This window comes from Camelus bactrianus, chromosome 4 (genome assembly GCF_048773025.1).
Source record: "Camelus bactrianus isolate YW-2024 breed Bactrian camel chromosome 4, ASM4877302v1, whole genome shotgun sequence".
NCBI lineage: Eukaryota > Metazoa > Chordata > Mammalia > Artiodactyla > Camelidae > Camelus > Camelus bactrianus.
The window spans coordinates 92,163,844-92,189,547 of NC_133542.1; the positions used below are offsets into that span (position 1 = coordinate 92,163,844).

Genomic DNA, 25,704 nt, shown 5'->3' on the forward strand with positions numbered 1-25,704 from the left:
CACAGAATTATGAGAAATGAGGTAATTAGCATTAAATACATGGTATTAGAGGACTTCAGGGACAAAAAATACTGTGTTATTTTAATACAAACTGGTTCTGTAAAGCCATGGCTTTGTGAATAATGACTGTTGCTACACTTTCCTCAAGTTTGGGAGATGTGAAATTAGCCAGGAACAGCATATGTCACAATATAGAACATTCAAGAGAATTTATTGACTTAAAGAGAAACAGGTGGTGCTTGGGCACTAGGTATAATCTTCACGTCCACTGACTGGACAATAATACATAAGTAACTCTTCTCCACTCATTGTTCCATATTTTCACCAATAAATTATTACTCTTGGGGTTCCTGGAATCTTCTCATACATGTTTAATCAAATTGTTTATATAGATGGGTACCCTGCGAGCTATTTGCTTGGGGCCCCACATGCACTAGAGATGGCACTGCTCATCTGTTTTAAAAATTGGACTGTATTCTGTAAAACATTTCTTCTGACTCTAAAAGGCTATGATTTTACATGACCCTTTTATTATCTGTTCCATAAATATATTTGTGCATCATTTTAGCCAACAGTAAGAATAAGCAAGCTTAAGTAGACTAAACTTGATGTTCAAATGAGGTAAAATATTCTGTGATATTGTGAGAAAAACTAGATCAGATTTGAGTACTGGTGGGAATAATAGCTGGATCTTTGCTGAGTCTATTAATTAATTTTATGATTCACTAGCAAACAAGTTATACAAAGAATTTCTGTATAAATTCAAGATCACAGTTAAGTGATGCAATGGTGAGTGGGACTTCTAAGGTTTTAATTAGTTCCCCATGGTTAAGTCAGAGAATTCACTAAGAACAGAGAATCTATTGGCCATGTTAGGGGACCTCACGACCCTGGGAGAGCTTATTTTTATACACTTTAATGTTTTTTTCTCCTTAACAGAGGCACTGGGGATTGAACCCAGGACCTCATGCATGCAAAGCATGCACTCTACCACTGAGCTATAGCCCCCACCCCCATTTATATACACTTTAATCTGGGGTCTGGGGAAGGACAAATGTCTTTGCTGAAAGGCTTTACTCATTAGTGTAACCTTGGCCGCACAGATAACTAATCGATTTATTGGTGCACAATTCAACACACTGGATAGTTCCTCAGGTAGGTCTGGCCATAGCCTACCCTGTAGATAATGACTCTTCCACTACACAGGTCCCTTTCATGTGTTTATGTGTCCAATATAAGTGCCCCCTAAATACAAAAAAAAAAAAAAAAAAAAACCCAGAAAACAAAAACCTGAGAACAATTATAATATCAAGATATATGCCAACAATGAAAACTACTCAGCTTTTGGGGGATTCCTAAACATGTGAAACGAGTTAGCCCCACACCTTCAATCAGGGACTGATGGGTTTGATTAGTATTTGATGCGAAGACTTCTGATAGTAAAATGTTTTTATCCATGAAACATTGAAAACAATGTAATTCAGGGACAGAAGTGGCCTTAAGTGTTGTCATTAAGTCTGCAACAGGTGCTGGGGACCTGCGGGAGATTTGCAGGAGGAAAGTTGATAAGTAGTAGCTTCAAAGATATTTTAAAAAAACTTATATATCAGGTTTCAGACTGAAATGGGAGGAACCAGAGATTGCATAGCATAGTCCATGCATATGTGTTTTGGTGTCATAAATCTTGACTTTAAAACTCATTTGTTAGTTACTAGCTGTGTCATATTGGGCAAAGCAGCTGTATATGGTTGTGCAGGTTGTACACTGCCCAAGTTCTCTCAGCCAGCAAGATTCAGCCAATGATCTACTTGCAAGGAGTTGCACAGAGTTGCTTCTACCTGGAAGTAAGGAAGACTTTTTCTCAACCCCATGAAGGAGTTTTGTACCTTGAGGGTACTAGTTAAATCTCTGAGACTCAGTTTCTTAATCTTAAACATGTACATCATAATATCTAGCTTGCGGGGTTGTTGTGACCATAATAATATTTAGCTTGTGGGGTTGTTGTGACATTTATGGAGATAAGGTGGGAAGAGCCTCCCACAATACAGGCAATCAGTTAGAGGCTGTTAGAATAATAGGACCGTGGCTCTGTGCTCAGCTCTGTGTATGTATGAGAAATTATATGTATTATAGGATGTCTTCTGGGAGATAGAGTTTATTTGTGGGAAATAAAATGTGCCCAATAACCATACTGAGTAGGAGAAGTTGTGAGGCCAAGAAAATAAAGCTTCATGGCAGAGTCTGGGGGCATTTCACTGTATAATTTACAAGTTGTACCTCCTTAAAGGATGTTTTTAGAAAGTCCTTCGTTTTGGAAAAATGTATATTCACTGTGACTAATAATATGCAAATTAGCCCTTGAAAAGAAGCCTGGGATGAAATATACCAACATGTGACTAGCATAGAGGGAGCTCACTGAGTGGACTTGCAGATTACAGGTTTCTTGGTTTAAACCCTCTCTCTGCTGTGTATCAACTTCTTGTTCTTTAATAAATTATTCTCTGAGTTCCTGTTTCCTCAGTTGAAGTGGATTATGTAATAGACCCCATCTTAACACTTTTACTGTGAGAATTAAATGCAATCATGAAATAAATAACTGTAAACTATGAATAGTATTATTATCATCCTTGAGCAGGGACACTAGAGGTGACTGACTTCATCCATTTCCAAATTTCGGTTTTTCTGTAATGAGCATGAATTCCATTTACAGCAGAAAAATATAAACTTAACTATTAAAAAACATTCCAATATGAGGAAAACTTGTGATTATATGTAAGAAAGCAGGTATGTTTCAGAGACAAAAGCAATCAAATTTTCTCTGGGTTATGTCAAGTTGAGTAGAGTGGAGTGTTTTCTTATGCGTACTGTCGACTGAAATAAATGTGCAGTCTAGCAGTTGAGAGTTACATTTTATTTGGTGGGAGGAGGACTTGAGCCAGGATAACAGCCTCTCAGATCGCTCTGAGGGACTGCTCCAAAGAGGGAGGAGAGGAGCTAGGATTATAGGAGTTTTACAACAAAGGCCAGGTAGTTGGAACAATAAAAGATCACTTGTTATCTAAAGAAAACCAGGCATCTCAAGTTAAAGAATTTAGTGCTTTTCTGTGTATGGGAGGGAGCAAACATTTGGGCTCATTGAATTCATTCCTTTGACAAGCACCTATCTAGGGCCAGTATCCGGTCCTTTCTTATTCTGAGTCCCCTCAGGGTGCACCATTGTTAGTGGCTGCAGAGGCTGGGCTGCAGGCTTGTCTTCACTCGGGGGTGGCAGCAGGGGATGATAATTTGATGTCTTCAGCATTCTTTGTTTACTGATATGTTTGCAGTATTTTTCTTTCACAGTACCTTTTTTTCCAGTGGCTACTTCCAAGGAACCATCTTTATATTCCTGCTGGGCTTGTATCTAAGCTACCAAAATAGGGGAAGGAGTGAGTGATCAGGGTAAGTTTGTCAGATTTAGGGAGAAAATAAGAGAACATGCAGTTACATGTGAATTTCAGGTAAACAATGGACGTAATTCTTTACTCTTAACTATGCACATGGTTATATTTGGGGGTATACTTAAAGAGCATTCATTGTTTGCATGAAATAAGAATTTAACTGGGCATTTTGTATTCTATCTGGCAAGCCTACCTAAGGGCTTAGTAATTGCAAAACTCACATCCCTTATCTTTCCTAAGGCAAAGACGCTCTTTCAGACCTGCTGGGTTAATTTCTCCCTAGGCTGCCAAAATAGAGAACAGAGTGAACCATCAAGGCCGTCTAGATCTTGCTCTCTACTCTCAAGGATTAATTAGGCTAAAAAAAGCAAAACAAAACACAAAAAGCCGGGCAGAGATGCTGAGGGGGATGACAAGATGATATCACAAAGGCCCAGCCTGATGCAGCAACTTCAAATACAGAGGAAGGGTTGAAACCAGGAGGTACATTACATGTGGTGTCAGCAGGGGTAACAATCCCTCAGCAGTCTTCTAAATCAACTTTTTCAAGGCAAGCATGAATTCATTTTGCCTAAATAGATCAAGCTATGAGAGTAATTTTTCAAATCTACAAACGTAGGCAGCTCTTCTGAGGTGGGAAGTCAGGGTTTGAAAGCATATTGGAAACTGAGGCTAAAAGCTGTCAACCCTTGGGATCTCAAATGAGGGGTGTGTGAATCTGCAGTGTGTCTGTGACCAGGAGCTCTAGGAGCTGTCAGGAAGGGACGTCTGCCCTTGCCTTCCATGGACTTCCGCAGTGTTTTTGAGAGGAACGTGTCTAATACACTGAGCATGGGCTACTTTTTATAGTTGAAGATTTGGACAGTAAACGAGCTGTTCAGATTAGGGATTACCTGTGAGCAGAGCTGACAACATATCATTAGGATGTTAATTTGTTGATTGAAAACAAGCGCATATGGAAAAATGGAAGCAAATTCCCATTGCACTTTGCCATCATCAACATTCTGCATTCGGGTAAAGGACAGTTTAGGTTGAGAATTCTTACTGCTCTATTTTTCATTTTAAATATGAAAGCATTACTTCAGATACCTTAGGAAGAATTGTGTGTAAATTTTACAAATTGTCATGTAGATGAGTTATGAAAGTCTAATAGTTAGGATTTTTAATCTGTTGCTTTGAAAACAATCATCCTCTTTTGGTCTCACAAGGAAAGCACTTTATCACAGATTTGTTAGCAGAATATTTTGCCTTTAAGTGTATTTTGGTAAGAAGTAGTTTTAGAGCAATTAATTATGCATTAGCTGACAACTTATCACTGCTTTTTTTTTAATCAAATGTCTCACCACACCACATTCTAATTTTTATTCTCAGCCATCTGCCAAGCTAGGTAATTTTACCACGTTTTGTTTTACATATGTGGCCTAGTTTGAAAATTTCAACATTTTTCTGGCTTTGTTTTCAACAGACACCAAACTCACATAACGGAATGTGTGAACGTTCCACATTTTTATACAAATATAAGCATCACAGAAAATATACATACTATTATTACTTGAGAAATATTGTTCATTAAGCCATGTTTAGTTGAGTGCTTACTTCTTGATAAAGTCATCTGAATACTTCTCTTTTGTTTAAAAGAATACTTCTGATGGCTGGAAAAGAACATCTTTAAGATGTTCCTTGACTTCTGGTTATTCTCAGACTTAGGGAAAAAATGTTTTTTGGGAGTGAGGGTATAGCTCAGTGGCAGAGCTCATGCCTAGCATGCACGAGGTCCTGGGTTCAATCCCCAGTACCTCCAATAAAATAAATAAATAAACCTAGTTACTCCCCACCAAAAATATATGTTTTCTGCACCCATTGCTGGTAGACCAGTCCCACAGCTATGGCTTCAGGCAGTGAAGAGGATAAAATTCTAGTTCCCCATGTCCACATGGTGGACATGAATGGAATAATCCATGTTAAATGGGTCATACACGTGACAAAGAAAGCTTCCTAAAATTTATTAAACACAGGAGTAGGCTGAAAAATGCCCCCAGGTCACCAAATATATGTGCATGTCCTCATACCTGGAGACTGTATTTGGAAAAAGAGTCTTTCCAGTTATGATTAAGAATCTTGAGATGAGGAGTTTATCTGGGATTCTCTGGGTAGTCCCTAAGTGCTGTCAACAAGCATCCTTAGAAGCAAGAGAAAGAGAAAGACACACACAGAAGAGAAGGCTTTGTGGAGATAAAGGCAGGGATGGGAGTGATGTGGATGCCAGCAGAATGCTGGGTACCAACAGAAGCTGGAAGAGGCAAGGAACATATTCTCCTTGATTTTGGCCCACTGAAAATATTATTGAACTTTTGGCCTCCAGAAACGTGAGAAGGTAAGTGTCTGTTGCTTCAAGCCACCAAGTTTGTGGTAAAATATTAAGGCACAGGGAAGTACAGGAAACGGATGCAGCAACCTACTTTGCTCAGGGCCTCAATACGTGCAAGGTGTTTTTGTTATATTATCCTACTTGCTCCTCAGGATTATGTCTAGTTTGAGGAAGATTATATTCATCTTAATTGTACAGAGGAGAAAATAGAGGGAACTTGCCCAAGGTCCTGCACTGCAGAGCAGCAGTGTCAAGATACAAGAGTTCAAGCAGCCGTAAAATTTATGGTGCATTTTCCTACTCATGTTTGCTCACTAATATATTATTCCTTTAAATCCCACCCCAACACTGGTGGCCTCTCGATTAAAGGATTTATTGCTGATCTTTAGGTAGTAATGGAAAGAGGAGATGACCATTGTCTTAGATGAAGTTTTCATCACTACTTGCCATGGAGAGAATAGTCACGAAACATCTCTAGTATTTTTCTGCTCTTTTCCACTATTATAGTTATTTTCACAGAAACTGGCTAGCTTAAGATGGAGCAGCCTGTTAGATAGACTTTCAAATTTGTTGTGAGCCCTAAAGTCTTGACAGCTGGAGTTTCTCTTCATGAAAATCTTAGCTTTGCTCAGAAGACTGAGTCTGAGAAAGCCTGTTACCCAAGAAAATGATAGATTTTCATTTGTCCACCCCCCAAGAGAATAAAATCAGGGTGAAAGTGTTAAGCCAGTGCACACTTTAAATGTATTCATTAACAAATGATTACAAGTATACATTTATGACTCAGATGGTTTCCTGTGTTAATGTGAAGGACCAGAAAAAATAGACTGTTTCCCATTCTTCATTCTTTTATTCCACTTGTAACATGCTAACAGACACATTCTAGCCTGAACCTGATTTTGTTAACATCTTACCAGATTATGTGTAGAAGTGACCAATGTTGTGGCAACTTATGAATCAGTCCTAAAACTACCCTCTCCATGCTCTCTGGTCTCCTTCTCTACCTCGTTCTTATTCTCAGGCCAGAGTGGATCTCAGGGAGGAAGTACTAGGTTTCATGATCTAAAGGATAATCTTTAGCACCATCAGATAGGTGCTGTCAGTGTAGGATGCAGTCAGTACAGGTAAATGCAGCAAGGACTAGAGAGGTTCTCTCACGGTAGATATTATCCAAAATATCCATTAAATAGAACGAACCTATTCAAAAGGGCATAAATAAGATGATTGTTTTATTATGTAAAATGTCTGTTTTGCATGGTTTTATTCACCTGAACACAAATTTATTCATGAATTCACGGCTCATTGGTATTAAGGACACAGTGATTCTCCATCACCTGCCAAGTTACATCATCATCCTTGCTCTGGATGAGGCTGGACTTCCACTTGTCTTGTGCTGCATCCGCTGAATGGACCTTCCTTTTCCGAGTCCTGTGAAATCTGATCAGTTGCCATTTTCCGTTGGGATACTGTTTCCTCATCTCATGACCTGAATTGTGATTTCCCTGAGTCTTTTTATGTAGATTCTCTAAATGTTCAAAGTTCACTTTGTGTAGAGCCTTTGGAGTGGTTTGGCCACTCTCCTGCTGGCCACAAAGCAGGTGCCTTCTCTGCTGGTTCAGTCAGGAGTGTCTGTGGTCAGTCTGCTTGGCTTGGCAGCTTTCTGTCTATCTGGAGCACCCTGGCTGGCTCCATCAGCGTCCTCTGCTATGCCATGGCAATGACAATTTATAGAGTATTTTTCTCTTGGCAGGAAAAGTCATTTTTTAACTAAAAATGGATCCTACCATGAAAACTGCCACGACACTTGCTGACAGCACCTCTTGGATGGCAATATCTTTTTATGTATGAGGTTTAACTTATAGACAGTAAAATGCACAAATCTTAAGTTCACAGTTTGACAAATGTTGACATCAAGATACAGATCACTTTCATCCCCTACTATAGGTCCCTCCCCCCTTTCCTATCAACCCCACCCCCTTTCCCAGGCAATCACTATTCAGATTCTATTACATTGATTAGTATTGCCTGAGTTTGAACTTCATATCAATGGAATCATACATCATAGGTTACAAATACCTCATGCATGCATCATGGATCTTTCGTGCCTGGCTCTGGCTTATTTTGCTCAACATGATGTTTCTGACATTTATTCATATGTTTACACTCATCGATACTTGATTTTTTTGTAAATAGTTAAATGGTCTTCCAGTCCATGAATATACTACAGTGTATCATCCATCAGTTCTGCCATTGATGGATATTTGGGCTGTTTTCAGTTTGGGGCCATTAAGAACAAAATTGGTTTGAAAACCCAATTTACAGGACACAGTCCTCTTGGGAATATACCTAAAAATGGAACTGCTGTGTTACAGAGTAGGTGTTTGTTTAACTTAATTAGCAATTGCAACATCAGTACGTTAAGGGCAGTTGTTAAAATATTTTATGTCCACTCCGGACAGGCAGCAAGAGTTCAAACCCCTGTAATACCATGGAATCAACAAGTTGGCTGTTATTTCTGAATTTTTAAGATAGTGTGTTTTATTCATTTATTTTTGATAAACATTTAACAGAGACAGAAAATGAGGATTGTCATATGTGTGACCCTAGAAACTCAGGCTGCCTCATTACAGGTGGACCATGAGCAAGGATGCTTTTCTTAATGAGAGGAGTTGCACCCAAGCTTACCTTCCGATGCTTGGGTGCACCTCTCTTTCTTTCTCTAGTATGTGCATTCTCAGTTGTGGTGATAACCAGCCCTGAGGGGGTGAAAATGGGGTCTTGAGAGGAGAGGGGGCTAAAAGAAGAACTGATGCTTTCTAAGTGTAAAGCACAGGGACACGTGCAGAACACAGCGGAGCCGTGATGTATCTGCAGTGTTGCTGTACATCTATGAAAGTCTCCTTGTGGGGGGCAATCTTGAAAAAATGGCTAGGAACACTGATGTAGTAGCTTAAATATAATTTCTAAGATGACTCCTTATGTTGGTGTTTATATTTAGACTCTCTAGTGCCTAGGTCCTTTCTTTCTATAGCTCACAAACTTCTATCTTACAAACTTGTGCTGTAAGAAAGGGTCTCAGAGAAGACAGGGACCTTCCCTGGAGCACCATTACATGATACCCCCCCCAGCCTGGTCTGTTTCTCTGCGTCATGATGAGAGAACTTCAGTGCAGTATGTGTCTCTATTTGACAAGCTGGGGTTCATGGTTTTGCCTCTGAAGAGTATTCTGAACCCATGCCATGAGACATAGTGTTATTTGCCTCTATTCAGAAGGTTTAAGTCCTTACTATATTCTATTTGTGTTCAATGAAAAACAATTCATATTAATTTTCTTGTTTGAGTTTTTAAAAATCTTAGCCAAGAATCTGCTGAGAAATCCAGTCTTGTTCTTATCAATTCTTTCCCTAAGCCCAGTAATCTGCCCCCTGATCTCAAGTCCAGTGCTTCTGGTCATGACTCTTTTTAAGCATCCCTAAAGAGACCTTCTATTTTGCTGTCTGGTCATCCAAGCTTTGCCTGCTTTGCTCCATTGACTCAGAATATTGAGATTCTTTGATAGTCATGTCATTCCCCATTTTCAAATGTTTACCTTAAGAATGAACAGAGGTTTCTATGCCTCTTACACAACAAGCCGTGCCGACACAAACTGACTCTCCTTGACATCAAATGTGTAGGTCTCGTGCCATGTCCCAGTCTTCCTCCCTCCTACTCTGTCTTCTGCAAATACATTGCAGTGTCTAGTAGTCAGTTCCTCAATTCTGACAAGTGTAATTCTACACAAAGTGGAAGAAGCTGATTTAATCCCTCTTGAGCTTATCTGTGGCTGGTGACCTGGGTGAGAAATTTGCTGTGGTCCCTCCTGATGGGCTTGTCAAGGAAGAATGATGAGTATTCTTTGCATCTTTTCCCCCACGGACTCTTCTTCCCTTATTCTCATTGAATAGATAAGAGGCTTAGAGAAATAAATGCTGGGCAGGCTGAGACTGGCTGGAGTCTAGGTTTTGAAAAAAGAGAGAAGTGACTTTGAGGAAATATGGATTCCCTAAATCTTGTACATTGGGTGCCTTGAGGTTTGAAGTAAACCTGCTCTCCCCTCCTCCACGCTGCCCAAGAGGTGGGAGGAGCATTTAAGGGAGCATTTGGATTCCTGGAGACTGGAATATAAATGGTAGAACTTGGGAATCACAATGATGAGAGAGCTGGGAGTTGGTCCAGAGCATCAGCACCGTTAGCCTTTGAATGGTCCACGCAGCCTCAGACAGCACACAATTTTGTGGGGACCATGACATAGAGATCTGTGGTTATTAAGTACGGAACCCTGCGTGACTCTAAGGAAGGGAAAAGGTATCCTACAAAATGACTGACTGCATTTCCCATTAAACCTTCAAGGCTGGGGGGTGGGGGTGGCAGAGATAAGGAAGTCCAAAGCCAATTTGAACTCCTTTGGAACATGGGGAGGGAGAGTACATGCACTCAAGTGTTGAGACTCAAATTTATACTTATTTTACATTTAACAGTACTGTGTTAGATTTTGACCATAACTCTCATAAATAGGCCATGTGTCTAGAATTTGTATCACTTCATCATTTTTATTTTTCTTCAAGGCACTTAACACTCTGATATAATAGTATGTTTGTTTATAGCTTTTCTCTCTACTAGTTTTAAGCCCCATGAAGGATGAAGCTGTGCCTTTCTTATTCACTGCTCTGTACCCCATACTTTGAAAACAGTGCCCTGGTGTATAGTACTCAGAAATTCTCCTGGTAAAAAAAATAGGAGACATTGATGATGTCAAAATATTTAATCTTAAAATATTGACAAGATGAATCTCTCTAAGAAATAAAGTAATATTTCCTGGATTCTTTAAAATAACAGTATATCATCATTCTGTGTTTTGCTTTAATAATCTGTTCAATTTATTCAATAACTTTGCTTTTCTTGTATGACTTATCTTTGTTCAGAAGATGATGCCCCTGGCCAGCAGTTGGGGAAGAGTATGATTTTATGAGCTCACTCTATTTCTTTGACAGTCTTAGACTTCTAGGCAGCCTGAAGTGACCTTATTTATGTCTCTCTTTGCATATTGCTAATATACCTTGCTATTTTAAACATATATCTAAATAGTGTGTTTTGTTTTCCTTCTATTTCTGATTTTCCAAAGTAATAATAGATCACTTTCATATGGTAGATATTTAATATTGTTTACATCTATAGTCTACATGGTATGTTTACATTGCTATCAGCAAGGCATTTTTAATATATTTTGAAATGTAGAATTTGTGCTAAAGGGATTAAGACAACTCTCTCTGTTTATCTAGAGTAAGTCAAAAAGTAAATTTAAGGCAGGGGGAAATATTGTGAGAATCTAAGAGTAGGAGATTCCAACCTGTCTGGAGCCAAATTCCAGCAGACTTTAATCAGCACTGCATATATTCTGATGAAAAGAGAAAATCAGGATTTTTCTTTACTGTGAAATCTCACCAGATTACATATCTCTCCACTGGGATAAATTCTTCTTTATTAGTCATGTAGTGTTTAGTAATAAATCTTCCCTTTATGAAAGTCTTAATCCAACTATAATAATTTGATATTTGTCACAGTTTCTCTGGGTCAGGAATTTGACACTGACTCGGCTGGGAACTTGTTGCTCGGGGCCCCTCCTGAGGTTGCTGCAACCACCTGAAAGGTTCATTAGAGCTGGAGGATCGCTTTTAGGTGATTCTGTTACCACCCTGGCATGCTGAGGCTGAGTCCTGCAAAAGAGGACTCTTTTCACACGGGCCTCTCCATGGGGCTGATTGAATGTCCTCACATCATGATGGGTTTTCCCTGTAGAGAGTGACCCAAGAAACCTAAGCAGAAGTTGTAATACCCTTTATGGTCGATCCGTGGAAATCATGCTTCTACCCTGTCTTTTTGGTCATACAGACCAATCCTGATTCAACGTGGAAAGAAACAATAAAAATATGAAAACAATAATTATTGGAGTCCATTTTATGGGGTGACTTCTACAACTTTCATACTTAAAACTATCTCTAATCAGAATTAGAGACAGAGAAAGCAGAAACATATTTCCCCAGTTGTGAACACCCACATTGTTAGGCTCCTTCAATGGTGTTTTTCTGCTCTCTGAACTGATAATCAGTATCTCCAATGTCCAGCCCTGGTGTTCTTTAGGGAGAATCCAAATGATATTCAAATAGACATAGAGGAGACCTAAATAAAGCACACTGAAAGTACTTTTTTCTCTTCTTCTTCCCTTAAATTTTTTTTCTTTATTAGGTATCAAGGTCAGTAAAATTGGCCTGTTCTTATTTAATATTAGGAGGGAAAACAAAACCAACACAATGACAGAACTGTAATCGTACCATGTTCCTAGTCCATTTTCTCTTCTCTCTCAAACTATCATTGCCTGTATTGCCTCCCCTCACCTCTTCCCTCCCCTCTCCTCCTCAGTAGAGAGCCCTCTCCTCTACTCTCGCTGTCAGATGATGACCTTGCCTCTTGGTTTCTTAGCAATTAGACATGCTTCTGTAACAGTACGTTAACTTTCCTACATCTGTGCTACATACTCTACCTCACTTCTGTCATTAGGAAAAAATTGTGCCCTCAGCTACTGTCAGTGCTTCCCCTCCTGTTCTAGAATGTATCGTCTCTTACTCATGAAACTTCTGCAGCAACTGAGGTCTTTCTTTCCTCCATTTTCAAATTTTTATTTTTGGGGGTCATTTCCATCAACTTAAGAGCATGCCATTAATATTCCCATTTTATTATTTTTTACTTTACCTTATATTCATCTCCAAATGTTGCTCATTTTTCTTTTCCCCCTTTTTTTTTAATTGAAGTACAGTCACAGTGTGTCAATTTCTGGTGTACGGCACAATATCCCAGTCATGCATATACATACATATATTCATTTTCATATTTTTTTCATTAAAGGTTATTATGAGATACTGAATATAGTTCCCTCTGCTATACAGAATAAATTTGTTCTTTTCTTTTTACTTTTTTATATAGCGGCTAACATTTGCAAATCTCAAACTCCCAAATTTACCCCTTCCCACCCCCTTTCTCCTGGTAACCATAAGATTGTTTACTATCTCTTTGAGTCTGTTTCTACTTATAGATAAGCTCATTAGTGTCCTCTTTTTTTCTTTTTTTAGATTCCACATATGAGTGATATCATATGGTATTCTTCTTTCTCCTTCTGGCTTACTTCACTTAGAATGACAATCTCTAGGTCCATCATGTTGCTGCAAATGGCATTATTCTATTATTTTTATGGCTGAGTAGTAGTCCATTGTACAAGTATACCACAGCTTCTTTATCCAGTCATCAATTGATGGACATTTAAGTTGTTTCCGTGTCTTAACTATTGTAGATAGTACTGCTATGAATATTGTGGTGCATGTATCTTTTCGAATTAGAGTTCCCTCCAGATATATGCCCAGGAGTGGGATTGCTGGATCATATGGTAAGTCTTTTTTTAATTTTTAGAGGACTTTCTATACTGTTTTCCATAATGGCTGCACCAAACTGTCTTTTCCCTTTTAAGAAAGCTCCTTCAAGAGTTATGTTGATTTACAATCTCCAATTCCCCCCTTCCCATTCTGTCTTGAACCCACTTCATTTGAGCTTTTTATTCTCCTGGTTCCCCTGAAACATCTCTTGTTAAAAGCCAGTGGTAACCATCATATTGTTATATCTAAAGGTCAATTCCAAGTCCTCTTCTTACATGACTCATTAGTAACATTTGACACAACCAGTCACATCCTCCTCCTTAAAATACTTTCTCCATTTGGCTTGCAGGCACACAGTCTGCTCTCCCTTCTGTACCTGTCAGGGTGACTGCTCATCTTCAGTTCCTGTTGTTCCTCCTTGCTCAAACTGTCTGATCTCTTTACAACAACATATAACAGAAACAATTACAATCACAAGAGTTTATAGAATTGAAGTCAGTATGGGAAAAAAAATCTTGAAAATTAGAATCATTTTAATTGGAAAATTTAACATGTCATGACACTCAAAGAAAAAAATACAAAATATAGTGGATAACACAGAGACAATGCTCAGATAATATAGATGTGCTGAAAACAAGCCCTGGCTGATGGGTACTCAGGAGGAGCTCCCGACTCCCACACTGGGAGGTAGAACTGAGCGAGTTGCTGTGCCCATGCTCCATGGCAGCCGGCTCTCTAACGTGGGTGTGATCGTTCACATAGCTTACACACAGTCCTATGCATCGACTCAGGTGTGTTGATTCGTTTACATTATTTTCTTTTTACTGTTTGTTTTCCTCTGATAGAAGAAAATAGCAGGAGAAAACAGGAAGGATTCCATTAGCTCTAAGAAGAGCAGTCACTTCAACAGCCACCTGTCTGTAAAGATTTTCCCATCTGTCTCCAAAGCTGGGTATGCGCTATGGGTGTGTAAAACCAGTGGAGACAGAAATTAAGTGAGAGCTAGCATTTTAGGTGGATTTACTGGACATCTGTGGGTTAGAACAGAAAAACAGACTCACTACCAAAGTTTTGCAAACCAGTGGTTTTGATTGTAGTTAAGATGTGTGGAAATTTATCCTTGAGGTTTCCCAGAAATTCTGATTGTGGATAAATAGTATGTATACTTTAATGTTTAGAATATATTTACTTACTAATGTTAACTCTTTTAATATAAGTTAGACAATGCCAGTAGTAAAGAATTGGGAAAGATAAGAATATTCTATAGTTTTTCTTTGTAAAGAATGTGAGTATAAAAGTAAAACACTTGATCAAATAAAAATATAAGAATTTTATAGTGGACAGGCTGATAAAGACCTGCCTTAGTGAGAATGATAAGTGACTGTCAGCTCGTTATTTACTTTACAGCTTTCGGTTAGGTGTCACTGTTATTTCAAAGATGAATAAGTACCAGCATTATATTATTAGATGAGAAAGTATTAAAAACAGTTCTTATGAAAAATACCTTAACATTTTGCATCTAGAATGTCCATTTTCTTTAGCGATGCAAATCCTCTCTGACATTCACGTTAAGTATTTGCATTATAATGTACTCTTTTTCTCTACCTTTATCCCTAATTCATAATTATGATCATTTTGCTTAGAATAGGATTAGGATCACTATTATTAGGAAAATGTTATTTCCTATTTAGAGCCGATGAATTCACTAGAGATTTTTGCCTGCATGATGATTGCTTGATTATTTACACCTGGAAAGAGCCCGAAAAAAATATAATTCTTTTCCTTTTTGCTCTTCAGACATGTGTAGGCATAGACAGGATATTAGGGACCCTCAGGCTATGGAAACCAAGCTATTTATTTAAAACATAACTGCATGACCCTCATTGACACTTGCATTCCCACAGCAGAGGCCAGAGCCCTACTGCATTTAAACTGGGCAGAATTTGGGGCTAAAACAATAAGATAATAGTTTTATTCAATGATTCACATTGTTGATTTTAGTGACAACTGTCTGTTTAGATTTTCTTATCCACAGAAGGAAGAATAGTATGGGAAATTTTATCTTTTTATACTAATATCATTAGGAATTTTCTTTGTAAAGTAGGTACAGGGAGCATAATCAGCTGGAAGACTGTTGAGATGAGAGGTGGCTAGCATGTACAGCTACTGATTTTGGTGATTAATTAAAGCCTAGAAAGATAGGAATTCAAAGGAAATATTTTCCAAAAGCAATTGGATAAAATAAGCTAATTAGCACATTTTAATATAATTAATCAACGTATAGATAACATATTGGGTCTTTATTAGTGGAAGGCATAGTAAAGCAGAGTGTCATTAAACAAACTGATTTGGGCCCTGTCTCTCTAATTTCATTCTGTAATTATAATTTATGCTTTGATGTGCATTTCTGGTAATCAAAAATATAATCTCTATAGGGGTATTTTTTTAATATAATAGTCATTATCATGCTAGTCATAGTAATTTATTAGATCACCTGTTGGGGATTAGTTGGGAGTATTGCATTGTATTACAAGTAAATTTAGTGAGTCTATGATGTTGAATATAAATCAGTGCTACTAAAAGTGGAAAGGATGCTATTAATATAGAGAATAAAAGGTAGAATTCTGTGTTTGGTTTTTTTTTTTTTTTTTTGGTCCTATTTCTCTATCAAATGACAATAGTAAGTATTGAAATTAGTATTGCCTCAAAAAATATAGAACAGGATAAGATTTGTGTTAGGGAATGTTTGAGTAAAATTATTTGAACTAAAGTAAATATTGAAATATAGCATTATTTTGGATTCCCTGTACTTTTGACAGGTGAAACTGGCTTGCAATTAATGTTAGTGATAATCAACTTGTACCTACTGGTGAGGGTGTGGATAGTGAGTTGAAAAGTAGTTCAATAAAGATCTTAAGCTTATTTATTTATGCAATAAATATTAAATAATGAGGCTTTAGGAGATAACTAATTCAGATTACTTTTGTTTTGAAGCATGATACTTGAGGTAGGAACGTAATTTTTAAAGTGAATGGATTGAGAATTTTGATGTAAAAAACTACATATACCAACTACTTTTACAAGAAGTGTTAAGCCTATACCAGCTTTCTGGGTGCAAATATTGATGCTTGATGTTACATTAACATTTACGTATTGTGAAGCATTGTAATAAATAAACATGATACTATGCCCACTAAGTGTCATATTGAATTTTCTATATGGGATAAATGACTTAGAAGGATAATTATAAATCATAGTGAGAAGTTTATATTGATAGGGTTATCAGGCAGTTGTTATAACCCATAATCTAAGGTGTCAAAATTATTTTTCTTGTTGTTCAACTACCTAATTTTACTCTTAAAGTATTTATTTATTTACTTCATGAATAGATTGATATCCTAAAAGTCCAAGAAAGTGCAAGTAAGAATAAAATATGGGGTCCAATGTCATTGATACTAGAAAGGATTTTGTAAATTATAATTTGTTAATTGTAAGTGGGACAATTCTGGATTTTCAAATACAATCCATATGGATTTGACTTTTCTGTAGATAGGTAGTAATTGTAATCAGAATGTGAAATCCAGAATTTTACAATACCTACAAGTCTTTTGTGATGAACAGGGGAGTATTAGGGATTAGTAACAAGATAGGTGGACTTTGAATTGTTTGGGGAACCAAAGTTGTGTTCTTATAAATGCTTAATTTGTAAGACAATTAAACAGTTGTTTTTTTAAACATTTTTTATTGATTTATAATCATTTTACAATGTTGTGTCAAATTCCAGTGTTCAGCACAATTTTTCAGTTATTCATGGACATATACACACTCATTGTCACATTTTTTTGTCTGTGAGTTATCATAACATTTTGTGTATATTTCCCTGTGCTATACAGTGTAGTCTATTCTACAATTTTGAAATCCCAGTCTATCCCTTCCCACCCTCCACCCCCCTGGTAACAATAAGTCTGTATTCTCTGTCTGTGAGTCTATTTCTGTCCTTTATTTATGCATTGTTTTTGTTTGTTTGTTAGTTTCTGTTTTTGTTTTTTAGATTCCACATATGAGCGATCTCATATGGTATTTTTCTTTCTCTTTCTGGCTTACTTCACTTAGAATGACAATCTCCAGGTCCATCCATGTTGCTGCAAATGGCATTATTTTATTCTTTTTTATGGCTGAGTAGTATTCCATTGTATAAATATACCACTTCTTCTTTATCCAGTCACCTGTTGATGGACATTTAGGCTGTTTCCATGTCTTGGCTATTGCAAAAAGTGCTGCTATGAACATTGGGGTGCAGGTGTCATCCTGCAGTAGATTTCCTTCTGGATACAAGCCCAGGAGTGGGATTCCTGGGTCATATGGTAAGTCTATTCCTAGTCTTTTGAGGAATCTCCACACTGTTTTCCATAGTGGCTGCACCAAACTGCATTCCCACCAGCAGTGTAGGAGGGTTCCCCTTTCTCCACAGCCTCTCCAGCATTTGTCATTTGTGGATTTTTGAATGACGGCCATTCTGACTGGTGTGAGGTGATACCTCATTGTAGTTTTGATTTGCATTTCTCTGATAATTAGTGATATTGAGCATTTTTTCATGTGCTTTTTGATCATTTGTATGTCTTCCTTGGAGAATTGCTTGTATAGGTCTTCTGCCCATTTTTGGATTGGGTTGTTTATTTTTTTCTTATTGAGTCGTATGAGCTGCTTATATATTCTGGAGATCAAGCCTTTGTCGGTTTCACTTGCAAAAATTTTCTCCCATTCCGCAGGTTTTCTTCTTGTTTTATTTCTGGTTTCCTTTGCTGTGCAGAAGTTTGTAAGTTTCATTAGGTCCCATTTGTTTATTCTTGCTTTTATTTCTTCTAGGAGAAAATTTTTTAAATGTATGTCAGATAATGTTTTTCCTATGTTTTCCTCTAGGAGGTTTATTGTATTTTGTCTTATGTTTAAGTCTTTAATCCATTTTGAGTTGATTTTTGTATATGGTGTAAGGGACATGTTACTATATATAGAAAACCCTAAAAGGTCCACACAAAAGCTACTAAAGCTGATTGAAGAATTCAGCAAGGTAGCAGGTTACAAAATTAACGTTCAAAAATCAGTTGCATTTCTTTACACTAATGATAAATCAACAGAAGAAGAAAGTAAAGAAACAATCCCCTTTAAAATAGCACCCAAAGTAATAAAATACCTGGGAATAAATCTAACCAAGGAGGTGAAAGAATTATACACAGAAAACTATAAACCGTTGATGAAGGAAATTAAAGAAGACTTTAAAAAATGGAAAGATATTCCATGCTCTTGGATAGGAAGAATCAATATTGTTAAAATGGTCACACTGCCCAAGGCAATCTACAGATTTAATGTAATCCCTATCCAATTACCCAGGACATATTTCACAGAACTAGAACAAATCATAATAAAATTTATATGGAACCATCAAAGACCTAGAATTGCCAAAGCATTACTGAAGAGAAAGAAAGAGGTTGAAGGAATAACTCTCCCAGACTTCAGACAATACTATAAAGCTACAGTCATCAAGACAGCATGGTATTGGTACCAAAACAGACATATAGACCAATGGAACAGAACAGAGAGCCCAGAAATGAACCCACAAAGTTTTGGTCAACTCATCTTTGACAAAGGAGGCAAGAATATACATTGGAATAAAGACAGTCTCTTCAGCAAATGGTGTTGGGAAAACTGGACAGCAGCATGTAAAACAATAAACAGTTGTTTTTAATTTCTCTGAGAACTGGGTTGCAGCACCAACTCAGACATCCAACTACCTTATCCTCAATGTGTTTCTTTATGTCAAGGTGAGCTTCACCCAAGATGGAAAACAAAAGATTCCTATATGCTAGGTTTAGAGCTGTGTTTCTTTGGAATGTTTTAGTAAATCCCTCCTACAGTGGTGTTGCAGTGTTTCTCTTTCCCTCTGAGTAAAATGTTTCATTTACCTTAGGGAAGAAGACCCGCCCGGAAACCAACAAGCGAAAACCTTCCTGTCAGACTCTGAATGTCAGCTTCCAATTTGCCCAGCTTCTGACCACAGAACTACTTGAAAAAATCTTCTTAAATACCTTGTTAGGTTTCAACAGGAAAAAACAGTACATACTCCTGACAGTACTGAACAACCTATGAATACAAGAGGTGTCCCCAAAGAGGTGCAAAAGGCTATATTCCCAAGATCCAGAGCCGCTGTCAAAGATAACCAAAGGGAAGAAGGCTTAGTTGCCCTGAAGCTGGCAACAGCTGTAATGGAAGAAATTTTGAGGTATGGGGAAGTCATTCTGGCTTTTACATGATTTAACTTAAATTTAATGTTAACTATCACAGCCTGTTTGTGGCCTATCAAATATACATTGTACAACTATTTTAATCATTATGGAAAAGACTGCATTAACCAGAAGTGGAGAATGTCCCAGTTAAAAATAAAGATTAAATGCCTCCCTTCCTGGGACACCAGTGCTAGTGATCTTTCAAAGCTTCTAGATAGATGTGATAGAAATGAGCAACAACACAGTATGTATTTTGTAGAACAATATGTAATAATGAAGTAGTTAATTCTTGTTAACCTGTTCACAATAAGTAGGAGAATAAAGCGTACGGCTCATGGGACACCTGATGATCATTTATTACTTCATTCTTATAACATCGCTAGTCAAAGGCTTTTACCTCTGTTAGGGTAATAATAATTATGGTAATAATTACAGTAGCAGATATGAGATATGCTTAAATATTTACTTCAAAACGTAGGGCATAATTATAATGTGGTTTCTAATAAACCCTAAAATTCCAATTGATAGTGCCACTCAGACTATTTTTATGCAACTCAAGTATTTTTTCCTGAATAATATGGTACAATATGTGGAACCATTCCAAAGCATCTGTATTTCAGGATATGCAATCAATCAGAATAAATGTTGACATTAAGCTCAGGTGGCTACCTCCTGCTGGGTCAAAAGATTCCATTTTGTGAATATTATCTCTGCTGCAATTATAAAAAGAGTTACTGCTAATAAAGGTGCAGTGATGAGCACAAATCAAAGAAGCAGTGTCTGGTATTGTGATATAAAAGTGGCATTAATTAGTCACAGTAATAAATGAATGGCCCCTTAAATTGATTAGGTCCCCCTCCCCCACTAGATGAGGGGCTAAGACAGTTAAATCTGTTGTGTCTGCAGGGACTAGGGTGTCATCTAATAAAGGGGCACAGTGTTCACTCTATTCTTACCTTGACTCCTAATGTTGATGACGCAAGTAGTAAAAGGAATCATGGGAGTGATAATTAGAGGCTTTTTTATTTTTTAAACTGCTCTGTCTGATGTATCTATCATTAATGGTGCTAATGAGTTTCAAAATCCTCCAATCGTGATGGCATTACCATAAAGAGTTTTACTAAGATGTGGGCAGTAGCACTCAATTATAAATGTAAGTGTCTGCTGATAAAACCCTCATTGATTAAAATCAGCCTGAATTAGCTGTATCTGCTATCAGTTGTCTCTACGGCTCAATTTTATTTTAAAAACAAAGTAGTCACTTTAGCGTAGTACGACAATTTTGTGATTTGTTAAGAATAGATAAGGGTAGATAAATCTGTGTAAAATGGCTAAGAATAAACTTTGTGTATCAAACATAAGGCCAGAGGATAATTCTTCATTTTACCAAGCTGGGAGGTTTAGCCCGATACACCAAACTACAGATTCTGAGATGCGGTTAAATGAAACCTTATCTGTGCTTCTCCGGGCTCTTTCAGCAAAAGCTCGGAATGGACCGCAGCCAGCATTTAAGGAGTGTGGTCAGATGTGCAAATGGCACATATGCATACATTTGTAATTACTATTACAACTCACAGGATAATTGCCAGTGCGACCTCACGTGGAGATTGTGTTCCACACATAGGTCTCCGATTAGAGCGCTCTCTGAACGTAATTGATTACATCGCTAAGCTTGGTAGGGACAAAAGGTAGACCGAGGTTTATTTCTGTTAGTGGACATGGTCTTGATGTGGGCATTCAGATTGTTTATGCAAGGTCAGGGTGATAACAGGTTAATAATCTAATTAGTACTGATAAAGTTAGAGGTCCGAGTTGTTCTTTGATGTATCATTTTATGCCATCAGCAGTTGGTTGAAATCCATATGAACCTGCAATATTTGGTTCTTTTTGAAATTCAATGTGACCTAATTTTTTTGGTGGAAAAACCCACAGTTAAAATCATACTCCATGGTGAAATGCTAAAAGCACTTCCTCTAAGACCAGGAACAACACAAGGATGCCTACTCTCCCCACTCTTGCCACTTTTATTCAAACATAGTATTTTAATTCCTAGCCATGGTGATCAGACAATATAAAGAAAGAAGAGGAATCCAAACTGTGAAGGAAAAAGTAAAACTGCCACTGTTTGCAGATGACATGATATTATACATAGAAAATTCTAAAGTTACCACCAGAAAACTACAAGAGCTCACTAATGAATTCAGGGCAGTTGCAGGGTACATAATTAACACATAGAAATCTTTTGCATTTCTGTATACTAATAATGAACCTTCAGAAAGGGAAATTTAAAAAGCAATACCATTTAGCATTGCATCAAAAAGAATAAAATAACTAGGAATAAAGTTACCTAAGAATGTAAAACACATGTACTTGGAAAACAGTCTTAACAGTGATGAGAGCTGTGAGTTTTTCATATATGACCTTTATCATGTTAAGATATGTTCCCTCTTTGCTCACTTTCTGGATGATTTTTATCATAAATAGATGTTGAATTTTGTCAAAAGCTTTTTCTGCGTCTATTAAGATTATCATATGATTTTATTCTTCAGTTTGGTAATGTGTGTCATATTGATTGATTGGCAGATACTGAAAAATCCTTGCATCCTTGGGATAAACCCCACTTGATCATGGTGTATAATTCTTTGTGTTGTTGGATTCCATTTGCTAATATGTGGTTGAGGACTTTTGCATATTTGTCCGTCAGTGATATTGGCCTGTTAGTTTCCTTTCCTCCTCCTCCTCCTTCTTCTTTGTTCTGATATCTTTGTCTGGTTTTGGTGTCAGAGTGAGTTTGACCTCATAGAATGATGTTTGGAAGTGTTCCTGCTTGTGACGGTTTCTGGAACCGTTTGAGAAGGATAGGTGTTATCTCCTCTGAATGCTTGGTGGAATTCAACCATGAAGTCATCCATTTCTGGAGTTTTTGTTGCTGTTGGGAGTGTTTAAATTACTGCTTCAATTTCATTCCCGGTAATCGGTAGGTTCACATTTTCTGTTTCTTCCTGGTTCAGTCTTGAGGGACTGTGCCTTTCTAAGAATTTGTCAGTTTCTTCTAGGTTGTCCATTTTATTGGCACATAGTCGTTCATAATAGTCTTATGCCCTTTTGTATATCTGTGGTGTTGGCTGCAACTTCTCCTTGTTTATTTCTGATTTTATTGATTTCTCTCTTTGATGAATCTGGCTAAAGGTTTATCAGTTTTGTTTATCTTTTCAAAAACAAAATCAATTTGATTTCAAAGTCAAGATTAGTTCCTTGAAATTCTTATCTGTAAGATAGTTGAATCAGGGGAATCATTTTCATTTAAAATATGTCTCCAGAAATGACACATGGATGAACTTAATATTGTTTAAAAGATGGTAAAAGTCTCTGAAATCCAGATAAATAACTTTTAGACCCATTGGTTGAATATCTATTCCTAGTAAAATGGGAAAGAATCTCTATGCTGTTGGTGTATTATAATTTTTTTCAAGGTATTAGCCTTAAATAGAACAATCTTATTCTCACTTTGAAACTAGGAAGAGTAAGATGACTTGTGAATGGATTAGTGAAAGGACACTTTATTCTACTACTTTTTATATGGTTTATTTTCTTTTTACAAAATTCATGTATTTCATCTGTATTTTAACACATGCGTGCATGCCTGTAAGGGGAGAGAAAGAACTTTAAAGAATGAGTAGGAGGAAGTCATGGGAAAAGTGCAGCTGAGGTTTTTCAAGCTCTAAGAACCACTTTTGTAAAGACGTGTAAATTAGGAAGAGCACTTGTCTTTCAAGGGGCTGCGTATTTGGTAAACCAGGATGTAGAACTTGACATGGGGAGTGAGAAAGTGAAAAATGTCACTAGCAGTTCACTGCTGGAAGCTGACACTTGGCCTTAGTGTTCCCAACTAAACATAAACAGCTTTCTCAGAGTACAGTCGATCCTCAGACAAGGCCACTCTGTGGCCACAATAGAATAAGAGAGAAAAAGACACTTTGCAGCCACAAAAGCAACTAAACATCCCCTTCCCCAAGAAAGCAAGAGTGACTGCTAGTTCCTTCCCTGCTCCCCTTCGGACTCCTTGCTTCCTAGAGGAAAAATACAAAGACACCCAGTGACTTGTCTCTGCTGTCTGACAGCACCCCATCCTGAATTATCCACAGGTCTCTAAATCCCGCTTAGAATCACTCAGCGTGAGCCCCACTGTTATAAGTCATTCCTAACTCTCTTTTACAGAGACAGTTCAGGGCTCCTCTGATGTGCATTCTCCCTTGCTGCAGGAAGCCAAATGAACCTAAATTTGCTTGATTGCTGGTGCGTGGTGGTTGTTGGTTGGCAGGCTCTGAGCTGACAGTAGTGGCAGGAGATGGTCCTGTTAGGCTAGTTAGGCTAGAATAAGATCATAAAGACATGCCAGCATATATAATGCCAAGGAAATGGCCCTTTACCTTTTCTGCTATGGATGATCTTTGGAAGATGTTAACACACAGAAAGGAACATTATAGAATTATTTAAACCATCATTTTGGTCATAGTTTGGAAGGTAAATTGGTGTAGGGGCAAGATTGAAAGTAAGTAATTTGGGAGATAGTTTTAGCCATCTGGACAAGAGGTGATGAGGGCCACAGTTAAAGATGCCAGTGTAAGTATAAAAAAGTAGAGAGGAAAAGCACAGGGCTCAGTGACTGATTCTAGTGATGCCATTCCCTTAAGAGCAATGTGGAGGGAACAGCTTTGGGGAGAGTTGGATGATTAACTGAGTTAAGACTTGCTTGCAAAACTAGAGTTTGACAGTCCAGGAGGCAACTCAGCCTCTTGATTTGAATCTCAAGGGAATTATTTGGGTTGGAAAACAGATTTGGCTGCTACCAGCAAAGAGACAACAATTGCAGCCATTTCCTTTTTATGTGACACTTCTATCCTACACTGAGCCCAGAAGGCTCTGCTATTCTAGTTTTCACTGTCTCCTCCTAGCAACTGGCTAATTGATGCATTCCATTACAAAATGTGAAGTGAAATTGAATAGGATGATTTGTACCTGCCTTAAGAAGGCAAATAAACTAGGCTCAGGCAATTTATAAATAGAGCTCAGCTGTGAGGTAAGATAATAGATATTCCCTCCTGTTCATGAATCCACGTTGTCAGGCAGGAATGACCTTAGGGATAGAATTGCTCAGCTCAGCTAATTCCTCAGGTCCAACTAAGCCCGTGGCAATGGTGAAGATCAGATGAATAGATGCTTAAGTGGAGGATTTCTCTATGGAAGGAGTTCAATCCTTCTTCCTTTTCCAGGAGAGACAATGTACATGAATGAGTGATAGCTGAGAATTCCCAAGGTGTAGCTGTAGGGAAGAGAATGTGGGTAATCCACAGTCGGAGGATATTTAGTAATTATTCATTCCCATATTTATTCCACTCCAAAGAATTGTTTCAAGATAGCTGATATCTTGAAGTGCAGATGGATTCTTCCAGAATGAAACATTCTTAGTCCACGATTAGACAAAGCTTTTCTATCACTGGGCGTTGTTGTTGTTGCTTTGTGTTTTTGTCCCCAGTGGCTGTAAACCATGAGCGTTTATTGTTTGACTCATTTTTGAGTCACAGGTTTGGACGATATGAGAGAGTGTGTTTTATGTATAGCAGTATTGGACATAGATGCAGTAGGCTCTGTACTACATGCTTCACATGCGTTGCCATATTTAATTGTCATCACAGTTTCATGAATTGGTTCACAATTTCATCCTGATTTTAGGGTTGGCACAACTGAGACTTAGAGAAATTGTTCATTGTAATATAGATTAGTAGGTATTGGAACTGGCGCAACTTCATTTACATGGTTCAAAAACTAGTGCACAGTCTTCTGATAAGGAAAAAATGTCACCAACCTTATTCTATTGTTCTTATTTGATAGACTATTTATTAAAACTTGCTTATAGGTTTTGATTGGTTTCAAAATACAGTTAATCTTTGATATTTTACATAGTGTTATGTTTTCATTTTTTCTTTGAATGCAGTATTATAATCATCTTCTCCCTTTTATTGCATCTTAAAATTGGGAAGTCCTTTTATTATGTATTATAATCATTCTCCCTTTCAGCTATATTTTCTTGAACAACAGAAAGCTTTGACATGGTTGTATTAACCTTTTCATTTTCTACTGTTGATTTGGTTTTA

General features: G+C 37.5%; 1 long non-coding RNA gene and 1 other non-coding gene across 7 annotated transcripts in view; one reads left to right on the forward strand and one right to left on the reverse strand.

The window, feature by feature from the left end:
- Positions 1–25,704, forward strand: part of LOC141577554 (uncharacterized) — a 732,371-nt gene that overhangs the window by 517,371 nt on the left and 189,296 nt on the right. The window lies entirely within an intron of this gene.
- TRNAA-UGC (transfer RNA alanine (anticodon UGC)) lies at positions 937–1,009 on the reverse strand. Its single transcript has one exon. It is a non-coding gene; the product is annotated as a tRNA-Ala (tRNA).